Below are 24,822 nucleotides of genomic sequence, written 5' to 3'. Positions count from 1 at the left end.
TTTCTGGGAGAGGTGGGGAAAATAAACTAGATTTCTAGAAAAACATGCTTTTCTTTAAGTCCACATTTTAATACTCTAAGATTTTTCTGAAAACTATGAAATCTAAATCAATTTTCTCTACAATGCCTTTGCTGCCAAAATGTTTTAGGACTCTAAGTGTAACAACAGCGTTTTACAATAATAAAATTCTTCAGCTAATTTTTATCAATGTTTGTCCCTAATTTATTTTTTTAAATTTGGTCTAGTACAACAAATACAAGCATCTCCTCCCCTCCCCTAATATCAATTGCTTCTCCCAAAGGAAACACCAAAATAGCTGGGGTGTTATCCTCCAGACATTTGATCTAATCATAAACATAGGTACACTCTATATAAAGTATTAAATAACTTGCTTTTATAAAAATGGGATTATATTATGCCTGTTACTGTGGCTTTTGTTTTCTCTTTTACCAGGCCATAGATATCCTTCCATGGTGGTATATAAAAATCTATCTCTTTCTTTTTAACAATCCACTGGATTTTATAAAGCAGAGTCTAAACTGTGATTATAATAGATCATGTTCTCTTTGTACCCATGCCGATCTAGCAATCATACCATGCTCATAAGAAGAATGCTGTTCTGAAGTTCTTTAAAGTGAGCACCAGTCTATTGCCCCTCCTGGTGTAACTCCAGCGGAAGTCATTATTCTCTTGCATATATTTTATTACCTGGAGTGCTTCATTTCTTCCTGCCTGGAGCTGGTCTTCAGTGTGAAGGAAGCTTCGTTGCTATCAATTGTTCTGTTCAGGAAAAGCGGGATCCCAGATTCACAGAGCAGCAATGTCTTCCAATAATCTCTTACCAAATGACCATCTATGCAACCATCTTTGTCCAGATGAGTATTCTAGGAGGAACGGGTAATTTAATATGAGCCCGGGCATACCTACCTCGCAATTTTGTGTGTGTAGGAGACTGTAATGAACAAGCAGATTAGTATTTAATGCACTAATCTGTATAGTGCTCTCCTCAATAAAGCTTTAATTATTTAGATGATCGTGAAGGCAGCCAACACGCTTAATACACTGCACGGCGCAATGTGCAAATCACCGGAGCAAGGGAAATTGCAAGTCAAAGGAAAATGAATGGTCAGCTCACAGTCAGAGAAGACCACGTCCTCCTCAATGCCATTTGATCTGAGGCTAAATAATTTCACTGGGCAGCAACACTGAAGCTTTTAGCTTGGATGTATGTGCAAGGGGCTTTTAAAAATCATGTACATCTTGAGCATTTAATTTTAAAGGTCCCCATGGGGGGTGGCCTCTGTGAGCTGAAATGTTCTGGTTCAAGAAGGGAGAGAGACACGGGGGAGGGGTCATAAACCCAACTCCTAGAAAGCTCCTGGGGTTATGTCTTTAGGGACCAAAGCGGCTGAGGTTTTTTTGTCATGGTTCCAGAATGAATAACTCACACAACTAATTAAGAGTAGTCTCGAATAATTAACATCTGTGCAACCAGACAGTTTTGCCTCAGGACCATTAAGAAGCAAATCTAAAAGTGAATGGTACACAATGAGTGATGGGTGCCTCTGGAGAAACACGTCCCCCTTTTGTTCCCCTTGGCAGACGGTTTTGAGATGCATTTCATAAGGCTGCTTGGGAGGTCCCAGAGGACCCTGCGTGGTCACACGGAGCGGTGGCTTTCCATCCTCTGCCCCACCTTCTCTGTGGCACTCCTCATCTGTCTCTCACGCCTGCTCCCTGGGGTCACTTCCCACAGAGGCCACTTGGGCACACGCTGCGCACACGCACGCACACACATACGTGCTCGCACACCCACAGAGGAATCGGCAGGGTTTGGAAGCACAAAAGATGCCTGGAAGGAGGTAAGGGAGAAGATGGAAAAGGTCTCTTTAATTGGTATCATCAGAGTTGAAATTAAGTTGGGATATTTCAAAATAGAATGAATGCAAGCTAAGAGATCCGCTGTGATATAAATCCTGTACTAATCAGACTAGACTAATTAGAATGATTTACAATTCAATACATAAATGAACTTAAAGTCATTCCTGCTTTACCTCGTTTCAAAATCAACCTTTTTCTATGTTTGCATGGAAATATACATGCATAAAATATAATATAAATCTACATTAAACATGAAAATAATAGCTTACAGTATATATATTATATGCATATGTATTAATTTATATATGATATAGAAATATACTTTAAGCTATTATATTTCTTATATTTATATATATTTATATATACACATATTTATACACCTATAAATCTAGCTGGTAATAGTGGCTTACTTTGAGATCGAGGTCTGAAAGTGAAGTGCATCCCCTATAGACAGAGTTCAGAGAGGCTTGTTTCTTAGTACACACCCTTCGGTATCTTCAATTTTCTATCACATGTATATATTACCTAAGGAAAAATTTAATTTTAAAAACATTCTTTTTGGAACAACTGTTTAGAAACATATAATATTAGAAGATGGTCAAACATTCTTCTTTTCCAGGCTTCCCCAGCAGTAAACACTGCCAGTGGTTCAGTGTGTATCCTTGTGGAACAATGATTCCTAACCTAGCTGTGTATTGGGAAAAATACACACACACACACACACACACACACACACACACACACATAATAGCTTAATAAGTATTTGCAAACTGTTTCACTGGTCATCTAATTTGGCTTTTTGACTTCTTTTAGTTACATAATAATAGGTAATAGATTTTATGTTTGACTCTTGCTGTGTTACTATTGCTGGTTCTGAATTTGCTTTCCCAGAGTAATATGTAACAGGAATATTTCTCTATTTACATCTCTGTAAATCTGTATCCATATATCTACATAGATATCATACAGAATTATGATAATATATGTATAATTGATATCATATACATATATGATAATCTATGTATAATTACATATATTATATAGTAAGGCTATATATTGGTAGTAAATATAAAGCTATATTGGTAATATATAATTAAAAGATTTAAAAACACTTCACCAGTAAATTTTTGCTAGCTGGTAGTAATTAAAATATGCTTCAGGGCAGCCCTGGTGGTGCAGCGGTTTAGTGCTGTCTGCAGCCCAGGGTGTGATCCTGGAGACCTGGGATCGAGTCCCACATCAGGCTCCCTGCGTGGAGTTTCTCCCTCTACCTGTGTCTCTGCCTTCTCTCTCTGTGTGTGTCTCTGAATAAATAAAATTTAAAATCTTAAAAAAATATGCTTCAAACTAATATAAACCAAGAAAGGTATTTTATATGAAAATATTAAGATGTCTCATGGAAATTAAAGTTAGCTGCTAAAAACATTAAATCTTCAATGATCTAACAAAGTAAAAGTTTGTTTTTCACTCATTTTACAGATCAGTTTGGTCTTCATTAGATGGCCTTCCACAAATTGATTCAGGGACTTGGGCTCCTTCTGGCTAAAAGCTCCACAAGGTGTCACATCCTCTGCTGAATTCTGATCACTGGCCAGTCAATGAGCAATGAAAGAGAAGGCCTGGAAGAGTCCACTAGAGAATTAGGGAGGCACATCTGGAAGCAGGCCTCCATTCTGTCTGTATTCCATTGGCTGGGACTTGATCACATGGCATGACTTAAGAGCAAGGGAGGCTGAGAAACCCAGGTTCACTGGTGCCCAGGAGTAAGAGGAGAATATAGGTACTGGTAAGCAGCAGCAGACTCTGTCATAAGCAGGAAATGTAGGCTGGGCTACCCAAAATTTGGTAAATGTGTAGGATCCCTAGCAGCCCTGCTTTCTTCCTTTTCTCTCGGAGGCCCATCATCTGTGTTTGCTCCCCCCTGCAAACAATATCATACTTTTCTTCCTTTTTTCCCCCCTCTATGTGTCTCTTTCCCTTTCTTTCTCTTCCTCTCCAGGTAGAGTTGAGAAGACATCTTCTCTTTTGTCTGTCAGACAAAGTACCTGCTCTCAAAAGAAATCTCTAATTCTACTCACAAGTGCTACCAAGTAAGAGTTTAGGTTGCAATGAAAGTCTATGTTAGGGCTTCTGACTTAGCTGGGGAGGGCATCTCTGAGGAAGTAACCCTTCACTTAAGATCTGAGGAAACAGTAGGGATAACAGGAGGCAGGAAGGGGAACCGGAGAGCTCTTCAGGCAGAGGAAACAGCATTTTTTACACAGATTATCAAGGAGAGGCAAATGGTGCTACCCAGCCTGGTCTAGTGTAAATACATACTTCTAGACCATAAGAATTTTGGATTATTTTCCTTATAATATGGAAAGTTAATCCCTCTCTTTAAATATTTATTCCTTAGAATAAGGCCCACTCTAACTCTTAGGCCTTTCTCTTCAAAAATTTGCAAGAGAAGCATAATTGATGGGGCACAGTGATCTTGGCCATATGTTTGACTGTAACCATAGGAGTGGAAAACCCAGCCATGACCAAGCTATGTGTTAATGTACACTAACCACACAGTCCTCTCTTCTTCCAATTAGATAATCTGTGCTGTCAAGAATGTGAAACAAAGTCATGAAGAGTTAAAGTCCTGGAGTTAAAGTCTTGGGAATGATTTTTTTATAATGTATAATTGCCAAAAAATTAATATATGTAGCAATTATCAGGCAAAGAGTGAGCTGAGACAAGCCTATTCCATTTATACTAAGATTTTGTTTATAGTGTTTTATATAGTAGTCCCTGGTTGAAATATTAGCAACATTGATTCTCTGTACAGTACTCACCACAACACATATTTCCTTGTCCTAGATGGAAAGTCAATGGGCAAAAATGTGCTATTAATGATGTGTTGGCATGGCATTTCCTATATTACAAAATGCAGTCTGCAATATTAAAATATCCTCTTATCAAGTGCAAAGTTAAACAAAATTGTTTGACTAAGTGAGTATAAATTACTCAATGCTGGTAGTAACAGTACAGATGTATTAAGGGGAAATGCACCCATGACTATATAAATACTGACTAATTTTATATCATTTTTCAAATATTCAGTGAGAAAAAGAAACAAATCTATCAATATTTTTACAGAGTAAGGACTGAATTACATGTAAAGGTTACCAAAGAAAGAGTTTTAAATTATCATGAAAATTATACTGTAAGAAAATTATATTGTAAGCTTTTAGTTCTTTAACAATCATTTCCTTTGCAATCTTCAGCTCTAGTATTTACTAAGTATATGACCTTAGGCAATTCATTTAATCTCTCTAAGCCTCAGCTTTCTCACCTGTAAAATGGTTATCTTAATTAGATCCTATTCTAATAATTTATTAGGAAAACTGAGGTGCTCTAAATCACTAGTACAATTCCTGGTACTGAATAAAAGTCAGCATTCAATTAAAGATAGTTCTTACCTGTAACAAAATTTCATAACGACTCTTCAGGATCAAAGCTTCCATGTGTTCACTCAATAAAATCTAGTTTTGAGATGTTACTGGGTATTTGGAGGTAGATATACAAAGAAATACCGATTTCATTTTCCCTACCTTTGAAGAATTTATAGTACTTTTGTCGGAACTATCACAAGGTGAGGTTCAAATCCCTACCAGGAAATACTATGATTAAGCAATAAATTGAGATTGTAGACTTATGTTTCTTGAAACTTAAGATCTTTGTTAAAAAAAAAAAAAAAAAAAGTGTTCTCTCAGACTCCCAGGGTTGACTTGCTCCATGCTGGATGTGGAGCATACTTAAAAGGAAAAGCAAATAAGTAAAATCAAAAAGCTATAAAATCAATAAAACTCAAGTAAACAGTATGTGATGTATTCAATAGTGTTGCTGAAATCAAATGGTATTTTACACGTTTTTTATTTGAGTCAGTAGGGAGGCAGGGAAGGCTTTCTGGTAAACAGACAGGGTTTGAGAGAGCAAAGAAGGTGAAGAGGAACAATATAAGCAAGATCTCTTCAGAGAGAAGACAGCTGCCTGAGAACCCAGATGGATGGTTTAAGAGAGATTTTTGATGAATGCAAGGAAAAAAAATAAGATGAGAAGCGAAGATTACAAAGTTAGAAAAATTCTCTTTCAAGCGAGGGGATATCTGTGCTCATTTGAAGGCAGATAGAAATAACCAACTGAAAGAGAGACACTAATGACCAGATAAACAAATGGTCGACAGTTGAGGAAAAGTCAGGAGGGAAGAGTTTGTCAGTATCACTGTGGTTCTACTCTATTTTTTTAACTTTTATTATTGAAATATAGTGGATATACAATGTTATATAAGCTTCAGGTGCCTAACATAGCAATTCAACAATTCTGTATATTGTGCAACACTCACCATAATAAGTGTAATTACTATATGTCATCACATGATGTTATTTTAATATCATTGACTCTATGCCATACTTTTCATCCACATGACTTATTTATAACTAGGAGTTTGTACCTCTTAATCCTTTCTGTTTTACCCATCCCTCCACTTTCCTCCTCTCGCGCAACCACCAGTTTGTTCTCTGTTTTTAGAATCTGTATCTGTTTTTGTTTGTTCATTTGTTTTGTGTTTTAGATTCCACATATAAGTGGAATTATATGGAATGTGTCTTTCTCTGCCTGGCTTATTTCACTTAGCACAATACTCTCTAGGTCCATTCCTACTGTAGTACTACTCTCATCTATCCTGCTCCCGTTTCTTCCAGTCAGATCCCAATCTCACCTCACTCCACTGTGATTGGTTCACGGAGGGGGCCTCTGAAACAATCTAACCAATCAGATTACACCTTCTGAGTTTTTGAAACTTGAGCAGAGACTTCTTTTTGAAAGGAGTTTGGTACTATCATTTTATGGCACCATCCCACAGGAAAGAACCACATGCTCTACTACCAACATCCTTACTAGGTCTTGACTTGGTTTTTTTGTTTGTTTGTTTTAGCTTTCTTGGATGAATCAATCTTTGCCTAAACTATGTGGAGGTACAGTAAGTTAAATGAAACCAAAATGACATTAACCAGTACTTCAGTGGGGACTCTAAACATTGATGTAGAGACCTACTCTCCTTCCTTTGGGACCCAAAGGAAGTATAAGGAAGAGGTGTTAGTCACAAGCTGACAGGTAGATGAAAGAGTTCAAGTCAAATGACCTTGAGCTCCTAAACAAAGTAAGAAGTTGGACTATCTCCCAAGTGTAAGGTTGTAGAATATGATTATAAAAAGAGCTTAATATTTGAAGACATTTTTATCTCCTGATCTTGTGATACAAAATATCTCTAGAGAGATCCAATAGTAATTAAAAGATGCTTGGATGAAACAAATTGCAAGCCCTTGGAATCTAGGGTTAGAATTTGAGTCCAGTTTTCACAAGGAAAAGGGAAGCTAGTCTGCACAATTACAAGGAGGAAATTGGATCTGGTGTATGTTGGGGATGGATAGAGAGAACCTTGAGAAGAGTAGTAACAGACCTCAGCACTATTTAGAGTCAAGGTGAGGACAGAATGTCCCTCTGAATCTCCAAAAATAGGAATTTGATGAGAATAGAAATGACTAGTGAAAGAGGATTCACTATGGTTTTTTGCTGAGTGGTGTGTGATTTAAAATATATATATATCTTCCATATAATCTTGCCTAAGAAGCTCCCATCAATGTTCTATCATTCTTTTCTGTATTGGAGATAGCAGACTTTTGCTTGTGCAGGGGAAGGAAGAAAGGGCTGGAGAAGATGCAGATCTCATATGGGTTATACAACACTCACTTGAGAATCAACAAGAAATAATAAGATGTTTTCAAGTAAGAATCTGACTAAGCAAAAAAAAAATCTGCCCTAGAAATCACTGTTTGTGACTTAGAACTTGCTCCGACAATGCTATACTTAGAGTAGCCTGGAAGCAAAAAACAGAACACATATGGAGATGGAGGTGGTGTAGATTCTGGCTCTGAGAGGGTAAGGGGGTTGATAAATCCTCTTTCAAAAACAACAACAAAAGAAACTATGAAACGAGATGAAATTGTCAAAAACAGTCATTTCAGGGTTCTGGAAATAGACCAAAAGGAAACAACAAATTGAAAAGCACATATTCATGAAAAACTGCTGATCTTTGGGTAAGAACAGTAGGAGTCTGTGGCTTTCTTGCCTGTGGCTACTCCCACACCCCACCCCAAATTGGTCAGCACACCAGTTCTATCAGATGGGACTGACCACGAAAACTAGCAGCCTTGTTGCAGGAGGAGGAGGCTAACTTGATTTAGAGCAGAGAATGAAAAATTTGCAACTGGGGTGAATGGGAAAGGGCTACAGCTCTCTGAGCCTGAGATTTTAGTCCCTACGGGGGGGAGTGACAGACTGAAGAACTATCAAGAACTTTAATAGGCACATAAGCTAGTCATTGGAAGTCTTAATAACCATTCCACAGATCCCTGGCTGTCTGGGAGCCTACACTCATACACAATGGAGAATTGAGAGAGTTCATGGAAAGTAAATGCTAGGGAAGAATTGAAAACTGCTTAAATTTTGAATGCATTCCTCAAACCAAACATAGATCCACCAGCAGAAGGTGGAGGCTCCTGAGCTGAAGATTTACGCACAACCATTGACAAATCATTGGTTGACCAGTAGGCTATGTAGACATAGCTAAAAAATGAAAATAAAGAAAAAAGCAGAGGCTGCATACTGCAGGGTGACAATCTAATTCTATAGATTAAGTATAGGTAAGTTACTTAAAATAGCAACAAACAAACAGAAACAAATAAAAACCACCGTCACAAAAAAAGGGAAATTATAATCTAGTGTTTCTATAATGAATTATCTAAAATATCCAGTTGTTAACTAAAAATTAGGAGAGCTAGGAAAACAGGAGAGGATGACTCATATTCAAGAGGAAAAAATAGTCAATAGAAACTGTCTCTTTATGGGTCTAGGTATTGGATTAACAGAAATGATCTATTAAAAGTATATTCAAATAATTGATAAAAGCCATGTTTAAAGAACAAAGGAAAATGTGATGACCATGGCTCAACAATAGGGAATATCAGCAAAGGAACATAATCTATTGAAAAGAAACAAGTGGAGGGGTGCCTGGCTGGCTCTGTTGAGTAGAGAATGTGACTCTTGATCTCCGGGTCCTGAGTTTGAGTCCCACTTTGGGTGTAAAGTCTACTTGGAAACAAACAAACAAAAGAAACAAGTGGATATTTTAAAGTTGAAAAATACAATAATCCACAGGCAATCCAGGTGGCTCAGCAGTTTAGCACTGCCTTTGGCCCAGAGTGTGATCCTGGAGACCCAGGATCAAGTCCCATGTCCCAGGTCGGGCTCCCTGCATGGAGCCTACTTCTCCCTCTGCCTGTGTCTCTGCCTCTGTCTCTCATGAATAAATAAATAAAATCTTTAAAAAAAATACAATAATCCTAATGAAAAACTTACCAGATGAACACACTAGCAGAACTGAGATGGCAGAAGAAAGAATAGTGAACTTGCATATAAATCAAGAGTACAGATTAAATCTGGAAGACAGAGAGTAAAAAGACTGAAGAAAATGAAAGCCTCAGGGGCTTATGCAACAACATCAAATGGATTAACACATGTAAAATGGGCACCTCAGTATGAGGAGAAGGAAAAAGGAGCAGAAAAAAAACATTTGAAGAAATAATGGCTTAAAACTTTCCAGATTTGGTGAATAGTATTCATCTACAGATCCAAGAGTTTCAATAACTCTAAGTAGATAAACATGAGAATTCTCTTCTAGACACACCATTAGCAAATTATTAAAAGACAAAGAAAAGGTTTTTTTTTAAAGATTTTATTTATTTATTAATGAGAGACATAGAGAGAGAGGCAGAGACACAGGCAGAGGGAGAAGCAGGCTCTCTGTGGGGACCCCAATGTGGGACTCTATCCCAGGACTCCAGAATCATGCCCTGAGCTGAAGGCCGACAATCAACTGCTGAGCCACCCAGGCGTCCCCAAAGAAAAGGTTTTGAAAGCAACGTAAAAGGACTCATTTCATAGAGTCAAACAATCCAACTAACTGTTAACTACTTATCATGAATGATGGAGGCCAGAAGGCCTCAAATTGCTAAAAGGAAATGATTATCAGCTAAGAATTTTACATCCACCAAAATTATTCTGGAAGGCAAAACAGAAACAAGCTCAGGGACACCAAGGCAGAGAAAATTCATTGCCAAAGGCATGCCTTACAAGACATGCTAAAGGCAGTACTCTAGGCTGCATGGAAATGTCTTCAGGCAGTAACTTAGATCCTTGAGAAGGAAAAAAGAGCACAAGAAATGGTAAATATAATAGACTATCTGGATGTACTTTTCCTTTTTCTACTCTTAATTTCTTAATATAGAATTGAATATAGCAATAATTGTAACACTGAATGCAAATAGTAACCATAAGAGAGCTGGAGTGACAAGATTAATATCAGACAAAATAGACTTTAAGACAAGAAATATTGCTAGAGATAAAAAGAGAGATTTAATAATGATAAAACAGTCAATATATCATGAAGGTATTACAATTATAAATGTATATGTACCTGACAGGAGACCCAAAATATGTGAAGCAAAAACTGACAGAATTGAAAGGAGAAACCAAAAATTCGAAAATTATAGTTGGAGATTTCAATATGCCACTGTACATAATTAATAGAATAAGAAAGAAGATCTTGTTAGCAGGAATACTGAAGATCTGAACACTTTCAAGCACTTGACCTAACTGACATTTACAGAATACTCCACCCAGTGACAATAAAATACACATTCTTTTCGAGTGCACAGGAAATATTCTCTAGTATAGATCATATGCTAAGTACCAAGATAGTCTCAATAAATTTTAAATGTTAGAAATCATTCAAAGTATATTCTCTGACTACAAAACAAATACATTAGAACTCAACGATTGAAAGAAATTTGAGTAATCTCCAAATATTTAAAAATTAAACAATATATTTCTAAATAACCCATGAGAAAGTAGAAAATCTTTTTTGCTGAATGAAAATAAAAGTATAAAATATCAAATATTGTGTACAGATAAAGCAAAACTTACAAATTTATAGCATCAAATATTTATAATAGAGCAGATAAGTAAGTGTTGAATCAATAATAGAAGCTTCCATCTTAAGAAACTAAAAAGAAAATAATTAAATGAAACCAAAGTTTTGGATTTTAGAAAGATCAACAAAATTGGTAAGCCTTTAGTTACTAACCAAGTGAACTGTTAGAAAGATACAGGTGATCATAACTGACGTGAGAAGAAATAGAAAACCTGAATAGACCTATATAAAGAAATCAAATTAGTGAATTAAAATTTTATGTAGAAAAGCCTAGGTCAGAAGGCTTCACTGTTATCTTCTGTAAAATAGTTAAGGAAAAAAACAACCAATTATCCAAAACCTTGTTTCAAAAATTAAAGAGTGTGAAAATAGAAAGTCTCAGGTCTTTGTACCAAAAACATGGAGGCAGCAGAGACCATGCTTTGGCTTGTGTCTAATGCAAAAGAGAGAATTCTTTACCAAACAGGCTATTGAACTTGTATGATTCCGAGTTCTTTAGAAACACAGAGCAAATAGGATCCGCAGGTATAGAGAAGATGAGGTGTATTATAGCAATAGTCTCATGCAATTATGGAGGCCAAGAAGTCCCTTTGCAAGCCAAAGAACCAGAAAAGCCAGTGGTATAATTCAGCCAAAGTCTCATTGGGTGGGAACCAGGAGCACCATTGTGCCAGTCCAAGAGACGATGGATGTCTTAGCTCTGGAAGAGAGAATTCACCATTTCTGAATATTTTTGTTCTGCACTTTTTTGTTCCATTTGGGCCCTCAACAGTTTGGATGATACCCACTCACATTTGGGAGGGCCATCTTGACTCCGTACAATTATTCAAATGTTAATTTCTCCCTGAGCCACCCTTACAAACACACCCAGAAATAATGTTTTACCAGCTGTCTGGGCATCCCTCACCCTATTCAAGTTGACACCTAAAATTAATCATCACAGAACTGTTAGGCAAATAATGGTTATGCTCTTTGACAATACAGAATAAAATGGAGTAAGCATTGCTAAGAGGGTTATTTTAAATGGACTCAGGAAGATACTGTGGAGGTGAAGTTTATGCCTATGTTCTGCCTCAAATTCTCGGAATTTTTTCTGAACCCAGCTAAAAGCCAAGACATCTACTATCAGTGAGAATGAACATAAATGAACTTTCTATCCAACCCTAGCAATCAACCACTTAACTGTAGCAAAACCAGTACCAGTCACAATTCGTTCAAAATAACTTATATGAATTTCTTCTTTCCTCTTTAAAATCTCTAACCTCCTTTTGTTTCCCCAGAGCACACTTTTGATTTCAGAGGAATCTGTGCCTCCTGTATTGCCATACCTAAGACCCCAAATAAACACACGTATTTTATTTTGCAGCTTGCAATGTTGTCTTTCGTTGGTTGAAGTCTTCAAAAAGTCAGAGGCTTTCTCTTCTTCATCCTGTTCCTCAACTCAACTCCTGCCTTCAGGGGAAGGCTGAACACTTCTGTAAAATAGCAATTCACCTACAAATTTCTCTGGCCACAAAGACAATTTGAAGAAATTATTAATAAATATATAAGTTACTTCTTCAGGGCCAATTTTGTATTAAAATATTTCCCCATAAACTACTACAGACATTCATATTTCCTGCTAAGAGATATCTGATGTTAAATTCCATTTTTGTTGCCTATACATGGCTCTCCCCATCCCAACTCCCATCTTGCCACACTATCTTCATAGGCCCTCTGAGGATGTGTATATTTATTCTTGCAAAGCAAAAAGCCTTCTGGGATATGATAAATTTTCACTGATTAATTTACAGTGGTTTAAACCCCTTTCAGAGCTGTTTACATGGGGTTTAGTATTGGTTGTTTTGTTTCAGCTATAGATTAATTAAATTAATTCAGGATTGCTTTTTTAAAAAATGTTTTTAAGAGAGGGAGAGAGTGGGTCAGGGTAAGGGGGGTACAGAAGGAAAGGGAGAGTGATAATTTTAAGTTGGCTCTAGGCCCAGCACAGACCCCAACTCAGGGTTCGATCTCATGATTCTGAGATCATTACCTGAGCCTAAACCGAGAGTCGGACCCTCAACTGACTGAGCCACCCAGGCATCCCTATTCAGGATTGCTTCTGTTCAAAATAGTCTGGCTCTTTCCTCAGAAGTACCTGCTAATGATTAAGTATAATCCCCATTCCAGACCGACTGGATTGTCTTACCGTCTTTGTTCTTTGCTTCTGAGAATGGAAAAGTATCTTTCCTCCATCTTCCACCACACTGATTTAATTTTCCACAGTGACTATCTGTCTCCATTTTGATCCTCACTGAAGTTTTTCATCCTGCCATTGCAATTTTGATTTTCTCATTATCCCTTCTTAGCCCATTCATCTCATTTTTCATTGTATTCCGTTTTATTTTTATTTCAGTATGACTTCCTTGCGGCAGCCTTTCCTATGGTTCAATTAAGGACATTGATGTTCTCATTTTTTCACCCTGTTTTTGTGGTAAGTCATTTTCAGAGGCTAGTTCTTCTGAATTTTCATGTTAACAGTGCCTTTCCCTTTTCTGACATATTTTTCATAAATGTCTAGGGTTTGTTTTGTTTTTGTCTAGAAAAATGACAGAGTCCGTCTGATTTTGGTAATCCTTAGGGTGTAAGGATTGCTACTGAATCATATTTGTCCTCCTAGTTGTAAATGCTATAAACATGAGTGTCTTTTTTTTTTAAGATTTTACTTTTAAGTAAGCTCTACACCCAATGTGGGGCTTGAACTCTGAGATCAAGAGTCATTTGCTCTCCCCACTGAGCCAGCAAGGTGCCCCAACATATGAGTGTCTTAATAGAGGCTCTTATTTTGTCCAAACAGCTTTGATAAAGGACAAAGATACAACCTGGGAAAATAAATTCATGTGTACACCTTCCAGCTCCATTCTCAATGTCTGTATCAAATTCATCTCCGGTGGCCTGATTTGATTTTAGCCTAATATCACTATCAAGTGTTTCATGAAATAAATGAAAAGCTACAATTCTCAGCTAGTACAAGGGGGGCATTTCCTATGTCTTCTCTTGTCATTCCTCTCAGCTTCCTGTCCATTCCATTTCTGGGAGCTTTGGTCTCTTATTCAATCTGAAAAAGAGAGACCTTGCTGGGGTAGAGAGGGAGCTGAATGAATGGAAGAAATACTACGAATATGTCTGCTTCCAAAAAGAACACCTGTAGGGTAGAGCAAGGGGACATAGCTTAGTTCACTAAAAAGTCTGGTCTGGTATTTTGGAGAGGTCTGACAGATAAAAGTCTTTCACAGACTATTAACAAGGCATTACTAAGTAAGTGGGGATTTATATAAGGTATTGGCTTAGATTGACCATCAACTTTAGTTTGGGTTATTGCTCTAATTTTTCACCTTGCACCACATCTTCACATATATTCAAATGAGAAGTTGTGTGAATGTGAATCCAAGTCTGCTGATCAGATGTTATTCTAAATATGAAGCCACAAGGGAAAACTTTAACTGAGCACTTACCCAAATGATGATGAATGTCATGTTAGTAGAGACTGAAATGCAAAGATGAAAGCAGAAAAATCCTTTAAAAAAAATAAACAAGAGTCACAGTTTCACTACATTTGTTGTTTTCCTTTTGTTGGGAAAAAATAAAATTCTGTCTATAATGGATCCAATAGTACCTTTAAAGTGAAAGAAACCTCATTCTTGTTTTGTATTTTATCGCACTGCAGCCCTTCTATAAAATTAGAAATGATCATGACACTGTGAGAATTTATTGACATCATAAAATGGTAAGATTATTTTATAATAGTGTTACTCATTCCTCTTCTCTAAATGCTTATCTTCTGTATTTCTCATTCTCTAGAGAAGACAAAGGATGACTCTAGCACCTCACATTTTAAAGAATTTATTGGTATGTAGTTAAAGAAAAATGGTCAACATTTCTTTCTTCTCCCCATGATGTTCTATAATAAACTCATGGACTATTTTTATTCACAGACTTTTTCTATTGGTGAACGCTGTATTTGACAAAGTCCAGTTTTATTTGAACATTTCAGGATTATAATGAAAACACCATTTTTAAGTGCTTATTTGGAAAATCGGGAGCAAACAGAGCCTGTGACAGGCAAAGCAGGATTTTGCTGGGATTGTACAAAAGCTGATCGGATTGCACATGCTACTAACATATGAGCTTGGTAGAGGAGGCTTTTTAAATGTAACAAGCAGTCTCAAAAAAGTATTCAGTTCCATTGTTAGAATAACAGCATTTACACTTGTCAAGGGGAATAAAGAAGCATCAGGCTGCTGTTTTTCAAATTATGCAGCATTGATTTAGTACAGACTGCCATGGAACATTCTCCATACACTTGCTATGTAAAAATGTAAATTCCTAATTCAATAATTTCTCTCCAGGCTCCTCCCACCCTCAATTTGTCTTCATTTCTCCAATTCTTTGTAGGAAATTAGGGAACTTATTATTCATGAGTTGGGAAGAATTCAATGAATCACGGAGCAAAGGTAATTTATGAAGGCAAGTCACTCTCTCATCTTCGATGTGCATAAATAATAATAATTTATTGTCATGATACAATGACCTGTTTTCTATTTATAGCTTTGGCCCTACAAAAAATTAAGTGCAACATAATTTCCATGTAAATAGATGAATTTGTGAGCCACTTGTCTGTCAGAGGCAAGCCTCCTTTGGAAGCAATTGAGTATGCCAGTGAATTGTATTGTTTCTTTTTTTCGGAAACAATACAAGCTCAAAGTTATGACATCTACTCCTGCCCTTTGACAAAGAAAATGATTTCAAGAGTGAACACTAAATTATTTCATAGCAGAGTTCTCTTTGGCCACTATATCTTGATTTGACTCTGTATGTTCCTAAAAATGTTCCTAGGTATGTATGTTCCTAAAAATGTTCCTAGGTATGTATGTGTGTGTGCTAAACATACATACGCATCTAATGAGAGGATCATATGGTTCTTGGTTTTTCTCTTGCTGATATGATGAATCACATTGACTGTTTTACAAGTGTTGAACCAGCCTTGTGTCCCGGGGATAAACCCTACTTGGTCATGGTGAATAATTTTCTTAATGTACTGTTGGATCCTATTGGCTAGTATCTTGTTGAGAATTTTTGCATCCATGTTCATCAGGGATATTGGTCTGTAATTCTCCTTTTTGGTTGGGTCTTTGTCTGGTTTTGGAATTAAGGTGATGCTGGCCTCATAGAACGAATTTGGAAGTACTCCATCTCTTTCTATCTTTCCAAACAGCTTTAGGAGAACAGGTATGGTTTCTTCTTTAAACGTTTGATAGAATTCTCCTGGGAAGCCATCTGGCCCTGGACTTTTGTGTCTTGGGAGGTTTTTGATGACTTCTTCAATTTCCTCCCTGGTTATTGGCCTGTTAAGGTTTTCTATTTCTTCCTGTTCCAGTTTTGGTAGTTTGTGGCTTTCCAGGAATGCGTCCATTTCTTCTAGATTGCCTAATTTATTGGTGTATAGCTGTTCATAATATGTTTTTAAAATCGTTTGTATTTCCTTAGTGTTGGTAGTGATCTCTCCTTTCTCATTCATGATTTTATTAATTTGAGTCTTCTCTCTCTTCCTTTTAATAAGGCTGGCTAATGGTTTATCTATCTTATTAATTCTTTCAATGAACCAACTCCTGGTTCTGTTGATCTGTTCCACAGTTCTTCTGGTCTCGATTTCGTTGAGTTCTGCTCGAATCTTAATTAACTCTCTTCTTCTGCTGGGTGTAGGATCTATTTGCTGTTTTTTCTGTAGCTCCTTTATGTGTAAGGTTAGCTTTTGTATTTGAGTTCTTTCCAGTTTTTGAATGTTGGAGAGGATGTGGAGAAAAGGGAACCCTCTTACACTGTTGGTGGGGATGTGAACTGGTGCAGCCACTCTGGAAAACTGTGTGGAGGTTCCTCAAAGATTTAAAAATAGACCTGCCCTACGACCCAGCAATTGCACTGTTGGGGATTTGCCCCAAAGATACAGATGCAATGAAACGCCGGGACACCTGCACCCCAATGTTTCTAGCAGCAATGTCCACAATAGCCAAACTGTGGAAGGAGCCTTGGTGTCCATCAAAAGATTAATGGATAAAGAAGATGTGGTTTATGTATACAATGGAATATTCCTCAGCCATTAGAAACGACAAATACCCACCATTTGCTTCAATGTGGATGGAACTGGAGGGTATTATGCTGAGTGAAGTAAGTCAATCGGAGAAGGACAAACATTGTATGTTCTCATTCATTTGGGGAATATAAATAATAGTGAAAGGGAATATAAGGGAAGGGAGAAGAAATGTGTGGGAAATATCAGAAAGGGAGATAGAACATAAAGACTCCTAACTCTGGGAAATGAACTAGGGGTGGTGGAAGGGGAGGAGGGTGGGGGGTGGGGGTGAATGGGTGACGGGCACTGAGGGGGGCACTTGACGGGATGAGCACTGGGTGTTATTCTGTATGTTGGTAAATTGAAAACCAATAAAAAATAAATTTATTAAAAAAAGAAAAAATATATGCAAAAGAAAATATACATACGTATACATGTGTATCTATATCATCACACACATACATATATGGTATATATACACATAAGGTGTGTATGTATGTGTGCATGTGAATTTATATTTTTCCCAAAGTATATCTAAATTATGTCATGTATATACTGACACCCTCCTACCAGAGATCCAGATGATGACATGTTTTTTTGTTGAAGTTTGATAAAGCAATTTGCATCTTGGTACTATTGGAAGCTACAGCATCAATTCAGTTCTGGCACCATTTTTGGTCAGATTTTCTTTCTCAACTTAGCTAAAGGTTTTGGTTTTTTTGTTTATTAATTGAGGTATAATATATGTGCAGTGGTATGTGCAAATTTTAAGTGTACAGCTTGATGAATATTTATATATGCCTACACCTATGTAAGCACTCTCCAGATCAAGATAAGGAGCATTTCCACACCTGTAGAGGATTCTCTTGTGCCTTTCCCAAGATCTAACCACACTTTTAACTCTTTCACTGTGTAGTAGTCCTTCCTGGTTTTGAACTCCTCATAAACAGAATCAACAGCATGAACTCCTATGTTAGCTTCGCCAAAGGAGTCAATGTAATACTGGCTTCTTTTCATTCAGTTGTCTTTTGACTTAATAGGACCAAATCACTAATTTCCCTGATTTTCTTTTTAGGGATTATTTTTGAAGATAATAATAATGTTTCTCTTTCTCATAAGGTTTTGGGTGGAGTTTTATACTCTTTAAAGAGTGGATCATCTATTCGTTCATTTTTTTTGTTTGTTTACTCCCCAAATAAGTATTAAGCAGCTACTATGTTCTAGGGGCAGTGCTGGTAGATCTGGGAGGCTGAAGAATTTTTTTTTAAGGTTTTATTTATTTATTCATAGAGACACAGAGAGAGAGGCAGAGACACAGGCAGAGGGAGAAGCAGGCATCATACAGAGAGCCTGACGTGGGACTCGATCTAGGGTCTCCAGCATCACGCCCTGGGCTGCAGGCGGTGCTAAACCGCTGCTCCACGGGGGCTGCCCGGGAGGCTGAAGAATTAAATGGACATCTTATAGGAATGTATCGTCCAATGGAGAGATAAACAAAAATCAAGCACAAGTACAAATGGTGGTAGGTGCTATGAGATAAAAATAGCAGAGATAATGAAATGAGGGTATCATACTTCAGAGGGGTTGGTCAGAGAGGGCCTCTGGGAAGTGCTACTTTTTAAAAATGATTTAGAGAACACAACTGGTGGGAGGGGCAGAGGATGAGGGAAAGAGAGAATCTCAAGCAGACTCCCCACTGAGCACAGAGCTCTGAGCATATGGGGCTCTATCTCATGATGCCGAGATCGTGACCTGAACCAAAATCAAGAGTCAGATGCTTAACCAACTGAGCCACCCAGGCGCCCATAAGGAAATGCTATTTAAACTGATGCCTGGAGGAAGAGAAGCAGCTAGCCAGGAGGAGAGTCAGGGGTGAAGACCTGAGGTAGGAGAGCACAATGCATGGAGAAACAGAGAAGGACAGTGTGTTCCCAATGTACTAAGGGAGGGAGAAGTGGATCTGACTTGAGACTGGAGAGGAGGTAAAGGCAAAACACTAAAGCATTCTCTAGAACTTGTACCTGTATACTTGGCATCCATTTCAATTCTGAATATCTTGTGATCTGGAGTTCCCACTGAAGTTTGGGCTACAGTGAGTCAGCTCGTCAAGGGTGTCTTAAGGCCCCTTGAGGAGGGTAGGCCTGTAAGGAACAAAGAATGTCTTCTGTCTAAATGTGAAGACAGAAATGCTATGAAATACTGAGTATTATTGCCATTATTTTGAGTTACCTAAGGGAAGAACTGAAGGAAGTGATTTTATATCCAGGTCGGGGGATCATGGTGGGATGGAATCAACAGTTCCAATACTACTTCAAACTCTAGGATACCAGTTCAGGTGTAGATATTTTTTATTTTAAACAAGTGGTCAGAGAAGTATTGTATCACTGATGTTTAGCATCATCAGAGCATGGTCCTAATAAAAAGTAGACATATTTTTCACTGATTTTATTATTGTTTTAAAATCTCTACATAAAAAAATGCCTATACCAAGGCTTAATGTACCCACTTTGATGCACCTCCATTTTGAAGCACTGAAATTTTTATTGCAACCATGACAGTAGTTTAAAATTAGAGCCTAAGAAGTTCAGAAAGGGCTTCTATTCTCCAAAACTAAAAAGTTCTGGAATTTCATAGGAAAAATAATTATACACCAAGGAAAATGGTAAAATCTCACTAAAATCTAATGGAAGACTTCTTCCACTTCTCATGAGATGGTAATGAGGTGACATGTGTTTTATACAAAATATTTGTAAATGCTTTCTATGTTAGATGAAAAATGTTTTTAAGAATGCTGAGTATTTTGAACCATACAGTGTGGCTTAGAGCACTGGTACTCAAACTTTTTAGTCTCAAGACTCCTTTACATTCTGATAATGAGAACTCCTAGAGCTTGCCTTAGAAAATTCCAGAAAACACTAGAACACAAAAGCACATATTCCATTAGCCATCAGAGAAATGATGCTATCACAAGTCAAGATGCCTCTGGAAAACTCCACTGTACTCTTCACAAGAGAATGAGAGTAGAAAAGATAAATATTATCTTAGTATTATTATGAAAATAGTTTTGACTTTTCAGATACCTAGAAAGAGTCTTGGGGATGTTGCTCAGGGGATCCTAAGCCGTATTTTAAGAAATCCTGACACAGAGATTGACAATATGGGCTTTAAGCCACCTAAGTTCATCCTCCAGCTGCTTTATCACTGAGACTCCTTCTCTGAGAATTGATGTCTTCAGCACTAAAATGAGTACAATAATGCTGAATAAGCTTATGGTGAGAGAAATATGGTAAATTAGAGATAGTACATTAGCTCTTAATCTTGGATTAGAAACAACAGGAAACTCAATTCAACTTCGCTGAAGAAAAATAGACACATTTAATGGCTCACTTATCTTAAAACATCCAGAGCTCCAGCTACTGTGTGATCCAGAATCGGTGAAGTTGTGAGGGATCTACCTGTGTGTCTCAGCCCTCCTCTGTGTGTTGGCCTTGTTCCCAGAACGGCTTACACCTCATATTTCAACAATAGCTGCAGAAGTTCCAGGCCATATACCCTCATACTTTATTCTCCGGCCAAAAGAAAGTTCTCTCCTCTGGTGGCTTCCATGGAAGAAGGAGACAACTTCTCCCAGTACGTGGGGTGGAATCGGTGTGCTTTATTTACATGCTCCTTCTCAAATCAATAACTATAGTAAGAGGAAAGCAATACATTTATTGGAAAGCTATGGGAGCCCATCCCCAGGAGGATGAACTCAATCATCCCTAAACTTCATGGCTGCAAGTATGGAGCACTGGTTCTCCAAAGGGAAACTGGATACTTTGGGTGGGACAAAGGAGAGATAGTCGCAGGAAGGAAACAGACAAATGGCCACAATAGTTAAAAATCCAGCTTATAGTAGCCGGTTGAAATATCAATACCTTTCTCTATTATGAGAAATTCTTTCATGAGCTTCATTTCTGGGATCACCACACTGGTGAACAGCATGAAGGCTCTCTCTGACCAAATAATTGCATGGGGTGACTGTCATGGGAGAGATACTTGTCTCAGTCAAACCAGCATGAAAGCCTGCTTCCCATAGACTGTCAATCTCAATAAACATCATTTTATGCTTTGAGGCATTTTGTAGTCTAATAGTGCTCAGATGGCCAAAGAGAATGTCTCCCGAGGGAAATGAAAACTGTACTAAAGAACAAATAGCCTGTCGGGGGGTAAAATGTGAGTTCAGATATTTTTATATGCCAGGCTGGTTCTGACAATCAGATGCTAAAGATGAAAATGCTAGCCTTCAACTTCCATAAATAAGCTGTGGCTCCAGGGAAGATCTGGGTACCTGGATCAAAGGAAGCCATATTTTCCAATCGGTATTGGTCTCACATAAAAATTCCTCACTGAGTTGTTTTCCTATCAAGTGGCATCCATTTTGGTGCAAAGATTTGAACACTTAAAAGGCACACATCAGTAAACGGCACTCTTTTGAGCATGTTGACTGATTCCATGTGCAACAGAATAGAGTTTTGACAAGTCCCAAGAAGCTGAATACCAGCATGAGTTATAAAAACATTAGAGAGATTATGGTTGATACGATGTCTCTAAATATCTTTATCAACAACCACAAAGAGGAGCCTTTTACCTGGCACATTTTTTCTTTTCAAGTTTTCATTGTAGGATTTTATGCTATTTTATTAGCAACCGCTAATGTTTTCTTCTTGCCAGCAGGTTTATAGTCCAGCCTATCCAATGTCACTTCTTCTTGAAAGATATCAGACCTAAAAAAAAAAAAAGAAAAAAAGAAAAGAAGAAAAGAAAAGAAAAGAAAAGAGAAAAGAAAAGAAAAGAAAAGAAAAGAAAAGAAAAGAAAAGAAAAGAAAAGAAAAGAAAAGAAAAGAAAAGTATTAGATCATTGACACTCAAGATCTGGCTCAGTGGAACCTCTGCCTTCTCCTTGGCTACTGCTCCCATCCCCCTTTATAATATGTACAAAAGACAGCTGCAAACAAGTATTAACACGGGGAATCTAAAAAAATAAATAAATAACAAAAAACAAACAAACAAAAAACCCACCTTAATCCAGCCAGCCATCAAATAGGTCAACAAACTTACAACTTTTTTGGACAGATTGTGTAAGTATTGCATCCTCATTATAAGAAACTTAAAATATAGCAAGTGTCATTTAAATAAGAACTACCCACAATCCCACAAAGCAGAGAAAACTAAAGGTCTTATTAAATATAGTTTTGTCCTGTTGCACTCACTCTACATTATACTGTGAGCATTTTCTCATGTCAATAGAAAACTCTTCAAAAAATTACTGACAATTCAATTAATTGGCCACTTATAAATTAAAGATTTATCCTGTTTCCTGTATAAACTCTATTTCAGGGCACCAAATAGTCATGATTAATATGTGAAAGTTGCTGTTTATAGAAGCCTTCTAGCTAAAAATGTGGAGAGAATGAGAATTTTCTAAGTTATCATCTTGTACTCTCCAAAGAAGTAATTGATTCAAAGACCTTCAGTTGATGAATTAATTGATGAATGGTTGGAAATGTCAGGATTTTGTCACCTGAACTTGCTCTATCTTTAGTCTATTAAGAATGGAACAACAAGACATCACGGGCCAAGATATAAAGTAGTATGTCAAACATAACACCACCCATAAAATATTCTTCCTTTGAAACAAAAAATCCACAACCAGTAGATTGGCTAAAAATTAAAAGACTGACAATACAACGTGTTGGTGAAGATGCAGAACAACTTCAACTCCCATTTTTTTGCTGGTAGAAATGTAAATTAGTCGAATATTATGGAAAACAATTTGACTACCACCACCACCACCCCATGAAACATGTGTTCACACAAGGATCTGTTCAAGAATATTATAACAGGCTTTATTTGTAATAACCCCAAACTGTAAACAACCCAATGTCCATCAATAGAAATGGATAAATAATTTGTAGCATGTTCATACAATGGAATATTACTTCACAAGCAAAAGAAAGGATTTCTGATATATACAATAACTTGGGTGAATGTCAAAAGCATTAAGCTAGGGCAACCCGGGTGGCTCAGCGGTTTAGCATTGCCTTTGGCCCAGGGTGTGATCCTGGAGTCCCGGGATGGAGTCCCAGGTCGAGCTCCCTGCATGGAGCCTGCTTCTCCCTCTGCGTGTGTCTCAGCCTCTCTTCTCTCTCTCTCTCTCTCTCTCTCTCTCTCTCTTTCTGTCTCTCATGAATAAATAAATAAAATCTTTTTTTAAAAAAAGCATTAAACTAGTGGAAGAATCCAGATATAAAATAGAATATATGGTTGCATTAAAAGAAATTCTAGGGACGCCTGGGTGGCTCAGCGGTTGAGCGTCTGCCTTTGGCTCAGGGCGTGATCCCGGAATTTCGGGATCGAGTCCCACATCGGGCTCCCTTCGAGGAGCCTGTTACTCCCTCTGCCTATGACTCTGCCTCTCTCTGTATCTCTCATGAATAAACAAATAAAATCTTTAAAATGAAAAAAAAAAAAAGAAATTCTAGAATTTCTAGAAAATTCGCAACAATTTGCGCAGCAATTAGCAATGTTGACAGCCCTGTCTCAGTATACCCACTTCAGCACTGAGGCTTACCAGTTTCTAAAAGCTAGTTTATTTATTAGGTAAAAATGGCTTCTCCTTGTTTTAGTTCACATTTCCTTGTTTCCTAATAAAATCAAATCATTTTCATTTTCATGGTGTTTTTGTAGTATTTGTGGCAAGTAATTTTTCTCATTTTGCTTTTAAGTTTACTTATATTTTAAAGAACAGAGCCTTCTTCTGTTATAATAGCCAAATTCATTGCTCTCTTCCTTTGAGATATATTCCATACATTTAAGTCCACAGGAGACAAATATATTTGTCTAAATTTTCCTGTAATTTAGTATAATTTAATTTTTAAACAATAATTTACATTCATCTGGGTTGGCTTTGGTATTTAGTGTTAGATATGAACCCTCTTTATCCTTTTTGTATACACAGACAATTCTGAATCACTTTTTATAATTCTTTTTTTATATCATTTATCCTATGTCCTCCATATATTAAGAACTTATATATAGTAGGGTCTATTATGGACTAGTTAATTACTACACAGAACTATGTATCTATGACTAAGTGAGTACCATGCAGTTTAGACACCTATTGCTATATATTTTAATATTGACTAGGGCTTATATTTCTACCTACTTATTTTGAGAAGTTCCTTAGTTTTATTAATTATTTTATTCTCCAAACACTTGTTGATTATATTCTGTTTGCCAGATACTGTGCTAAAAAGTGGAGATAAGTTTTGAGTTTTCATATTGAACTGTATAAGTGCCATAATAGCAGTAAATAACTAAAATAGCTAATGCTTAGTACTTCCCATGGGCGAGGCAGTATTTCAGTGTAACTGACAGAATTAATCACCCAATCATATGAGGTAGATATGATTCTACTCTTCTTTATTTATGATAAATTGGGCCAGAAAGTAACTTGCCCAAAGCTGCACAGTTAGTAAGCTATTCCAAACTGGGCAGTTCTAGAAATTAGAACCTCTTACATTGAAGATGGGAATGTAAAATGGTGCAACTACTGTGAAAAACAGTTCAATGGTTCTTCAGAAGGTTAAATATACAATTACCATGTGATCCAGGGGTGCCTGGGTGGCTCAATGAGGATCTGATTGTTGATCTCAGCTCAGTTCTTGATCTCAGGATCATGAGTTCAAGCCCCTTACTGGGGCCTAAAACA

General features: G+C 37.2%; 1 long non-coding RNA gene across 1 annotated transcript; it reads right to left on the bottom strand.

Annotated features, from left to right (window-relative positions):
- Positions 1 to 713: 713 nt before the first annotated feature.
- LOC125753147 (uncharacterized) lies at positions 714 to 12,459 on the bottom strand. Its single transcript, XR_007404260.1, has 3 exons — positions 12,289 to 12,459; positions 2,292 to 2,406; positions 714 to 884 (listed from the first exon to the last, which is right to left on the bottom strand). It is a non-coding gene; the product is annotated as an uncharacterized LOC125753147 (long non-coding RNA).
- Positions 12,460 to 24,822: the final 12,363 nt, after the last annotated feature.

The sequence above is a fragment of the Canis lupus genome, chromosome 20 (assembly GCF_003254725.2).
Source record: "Canis lupus dingo isolate Sandy chromosome 20, ASM325472v2, whole genome shotgun sequence".
In the NCBI taxonomy this organism is placed as follows: Eukaryota; Metazoa; Chordata; class Mammalia; order Carnivora; family Canidae; genus Canis; species Canis lupus.
The sequence above is the reverse complement of the archived record's forward strand: the minus strand, read 5'-3'. Positions and strand labels throughout refer to the sequence as shown.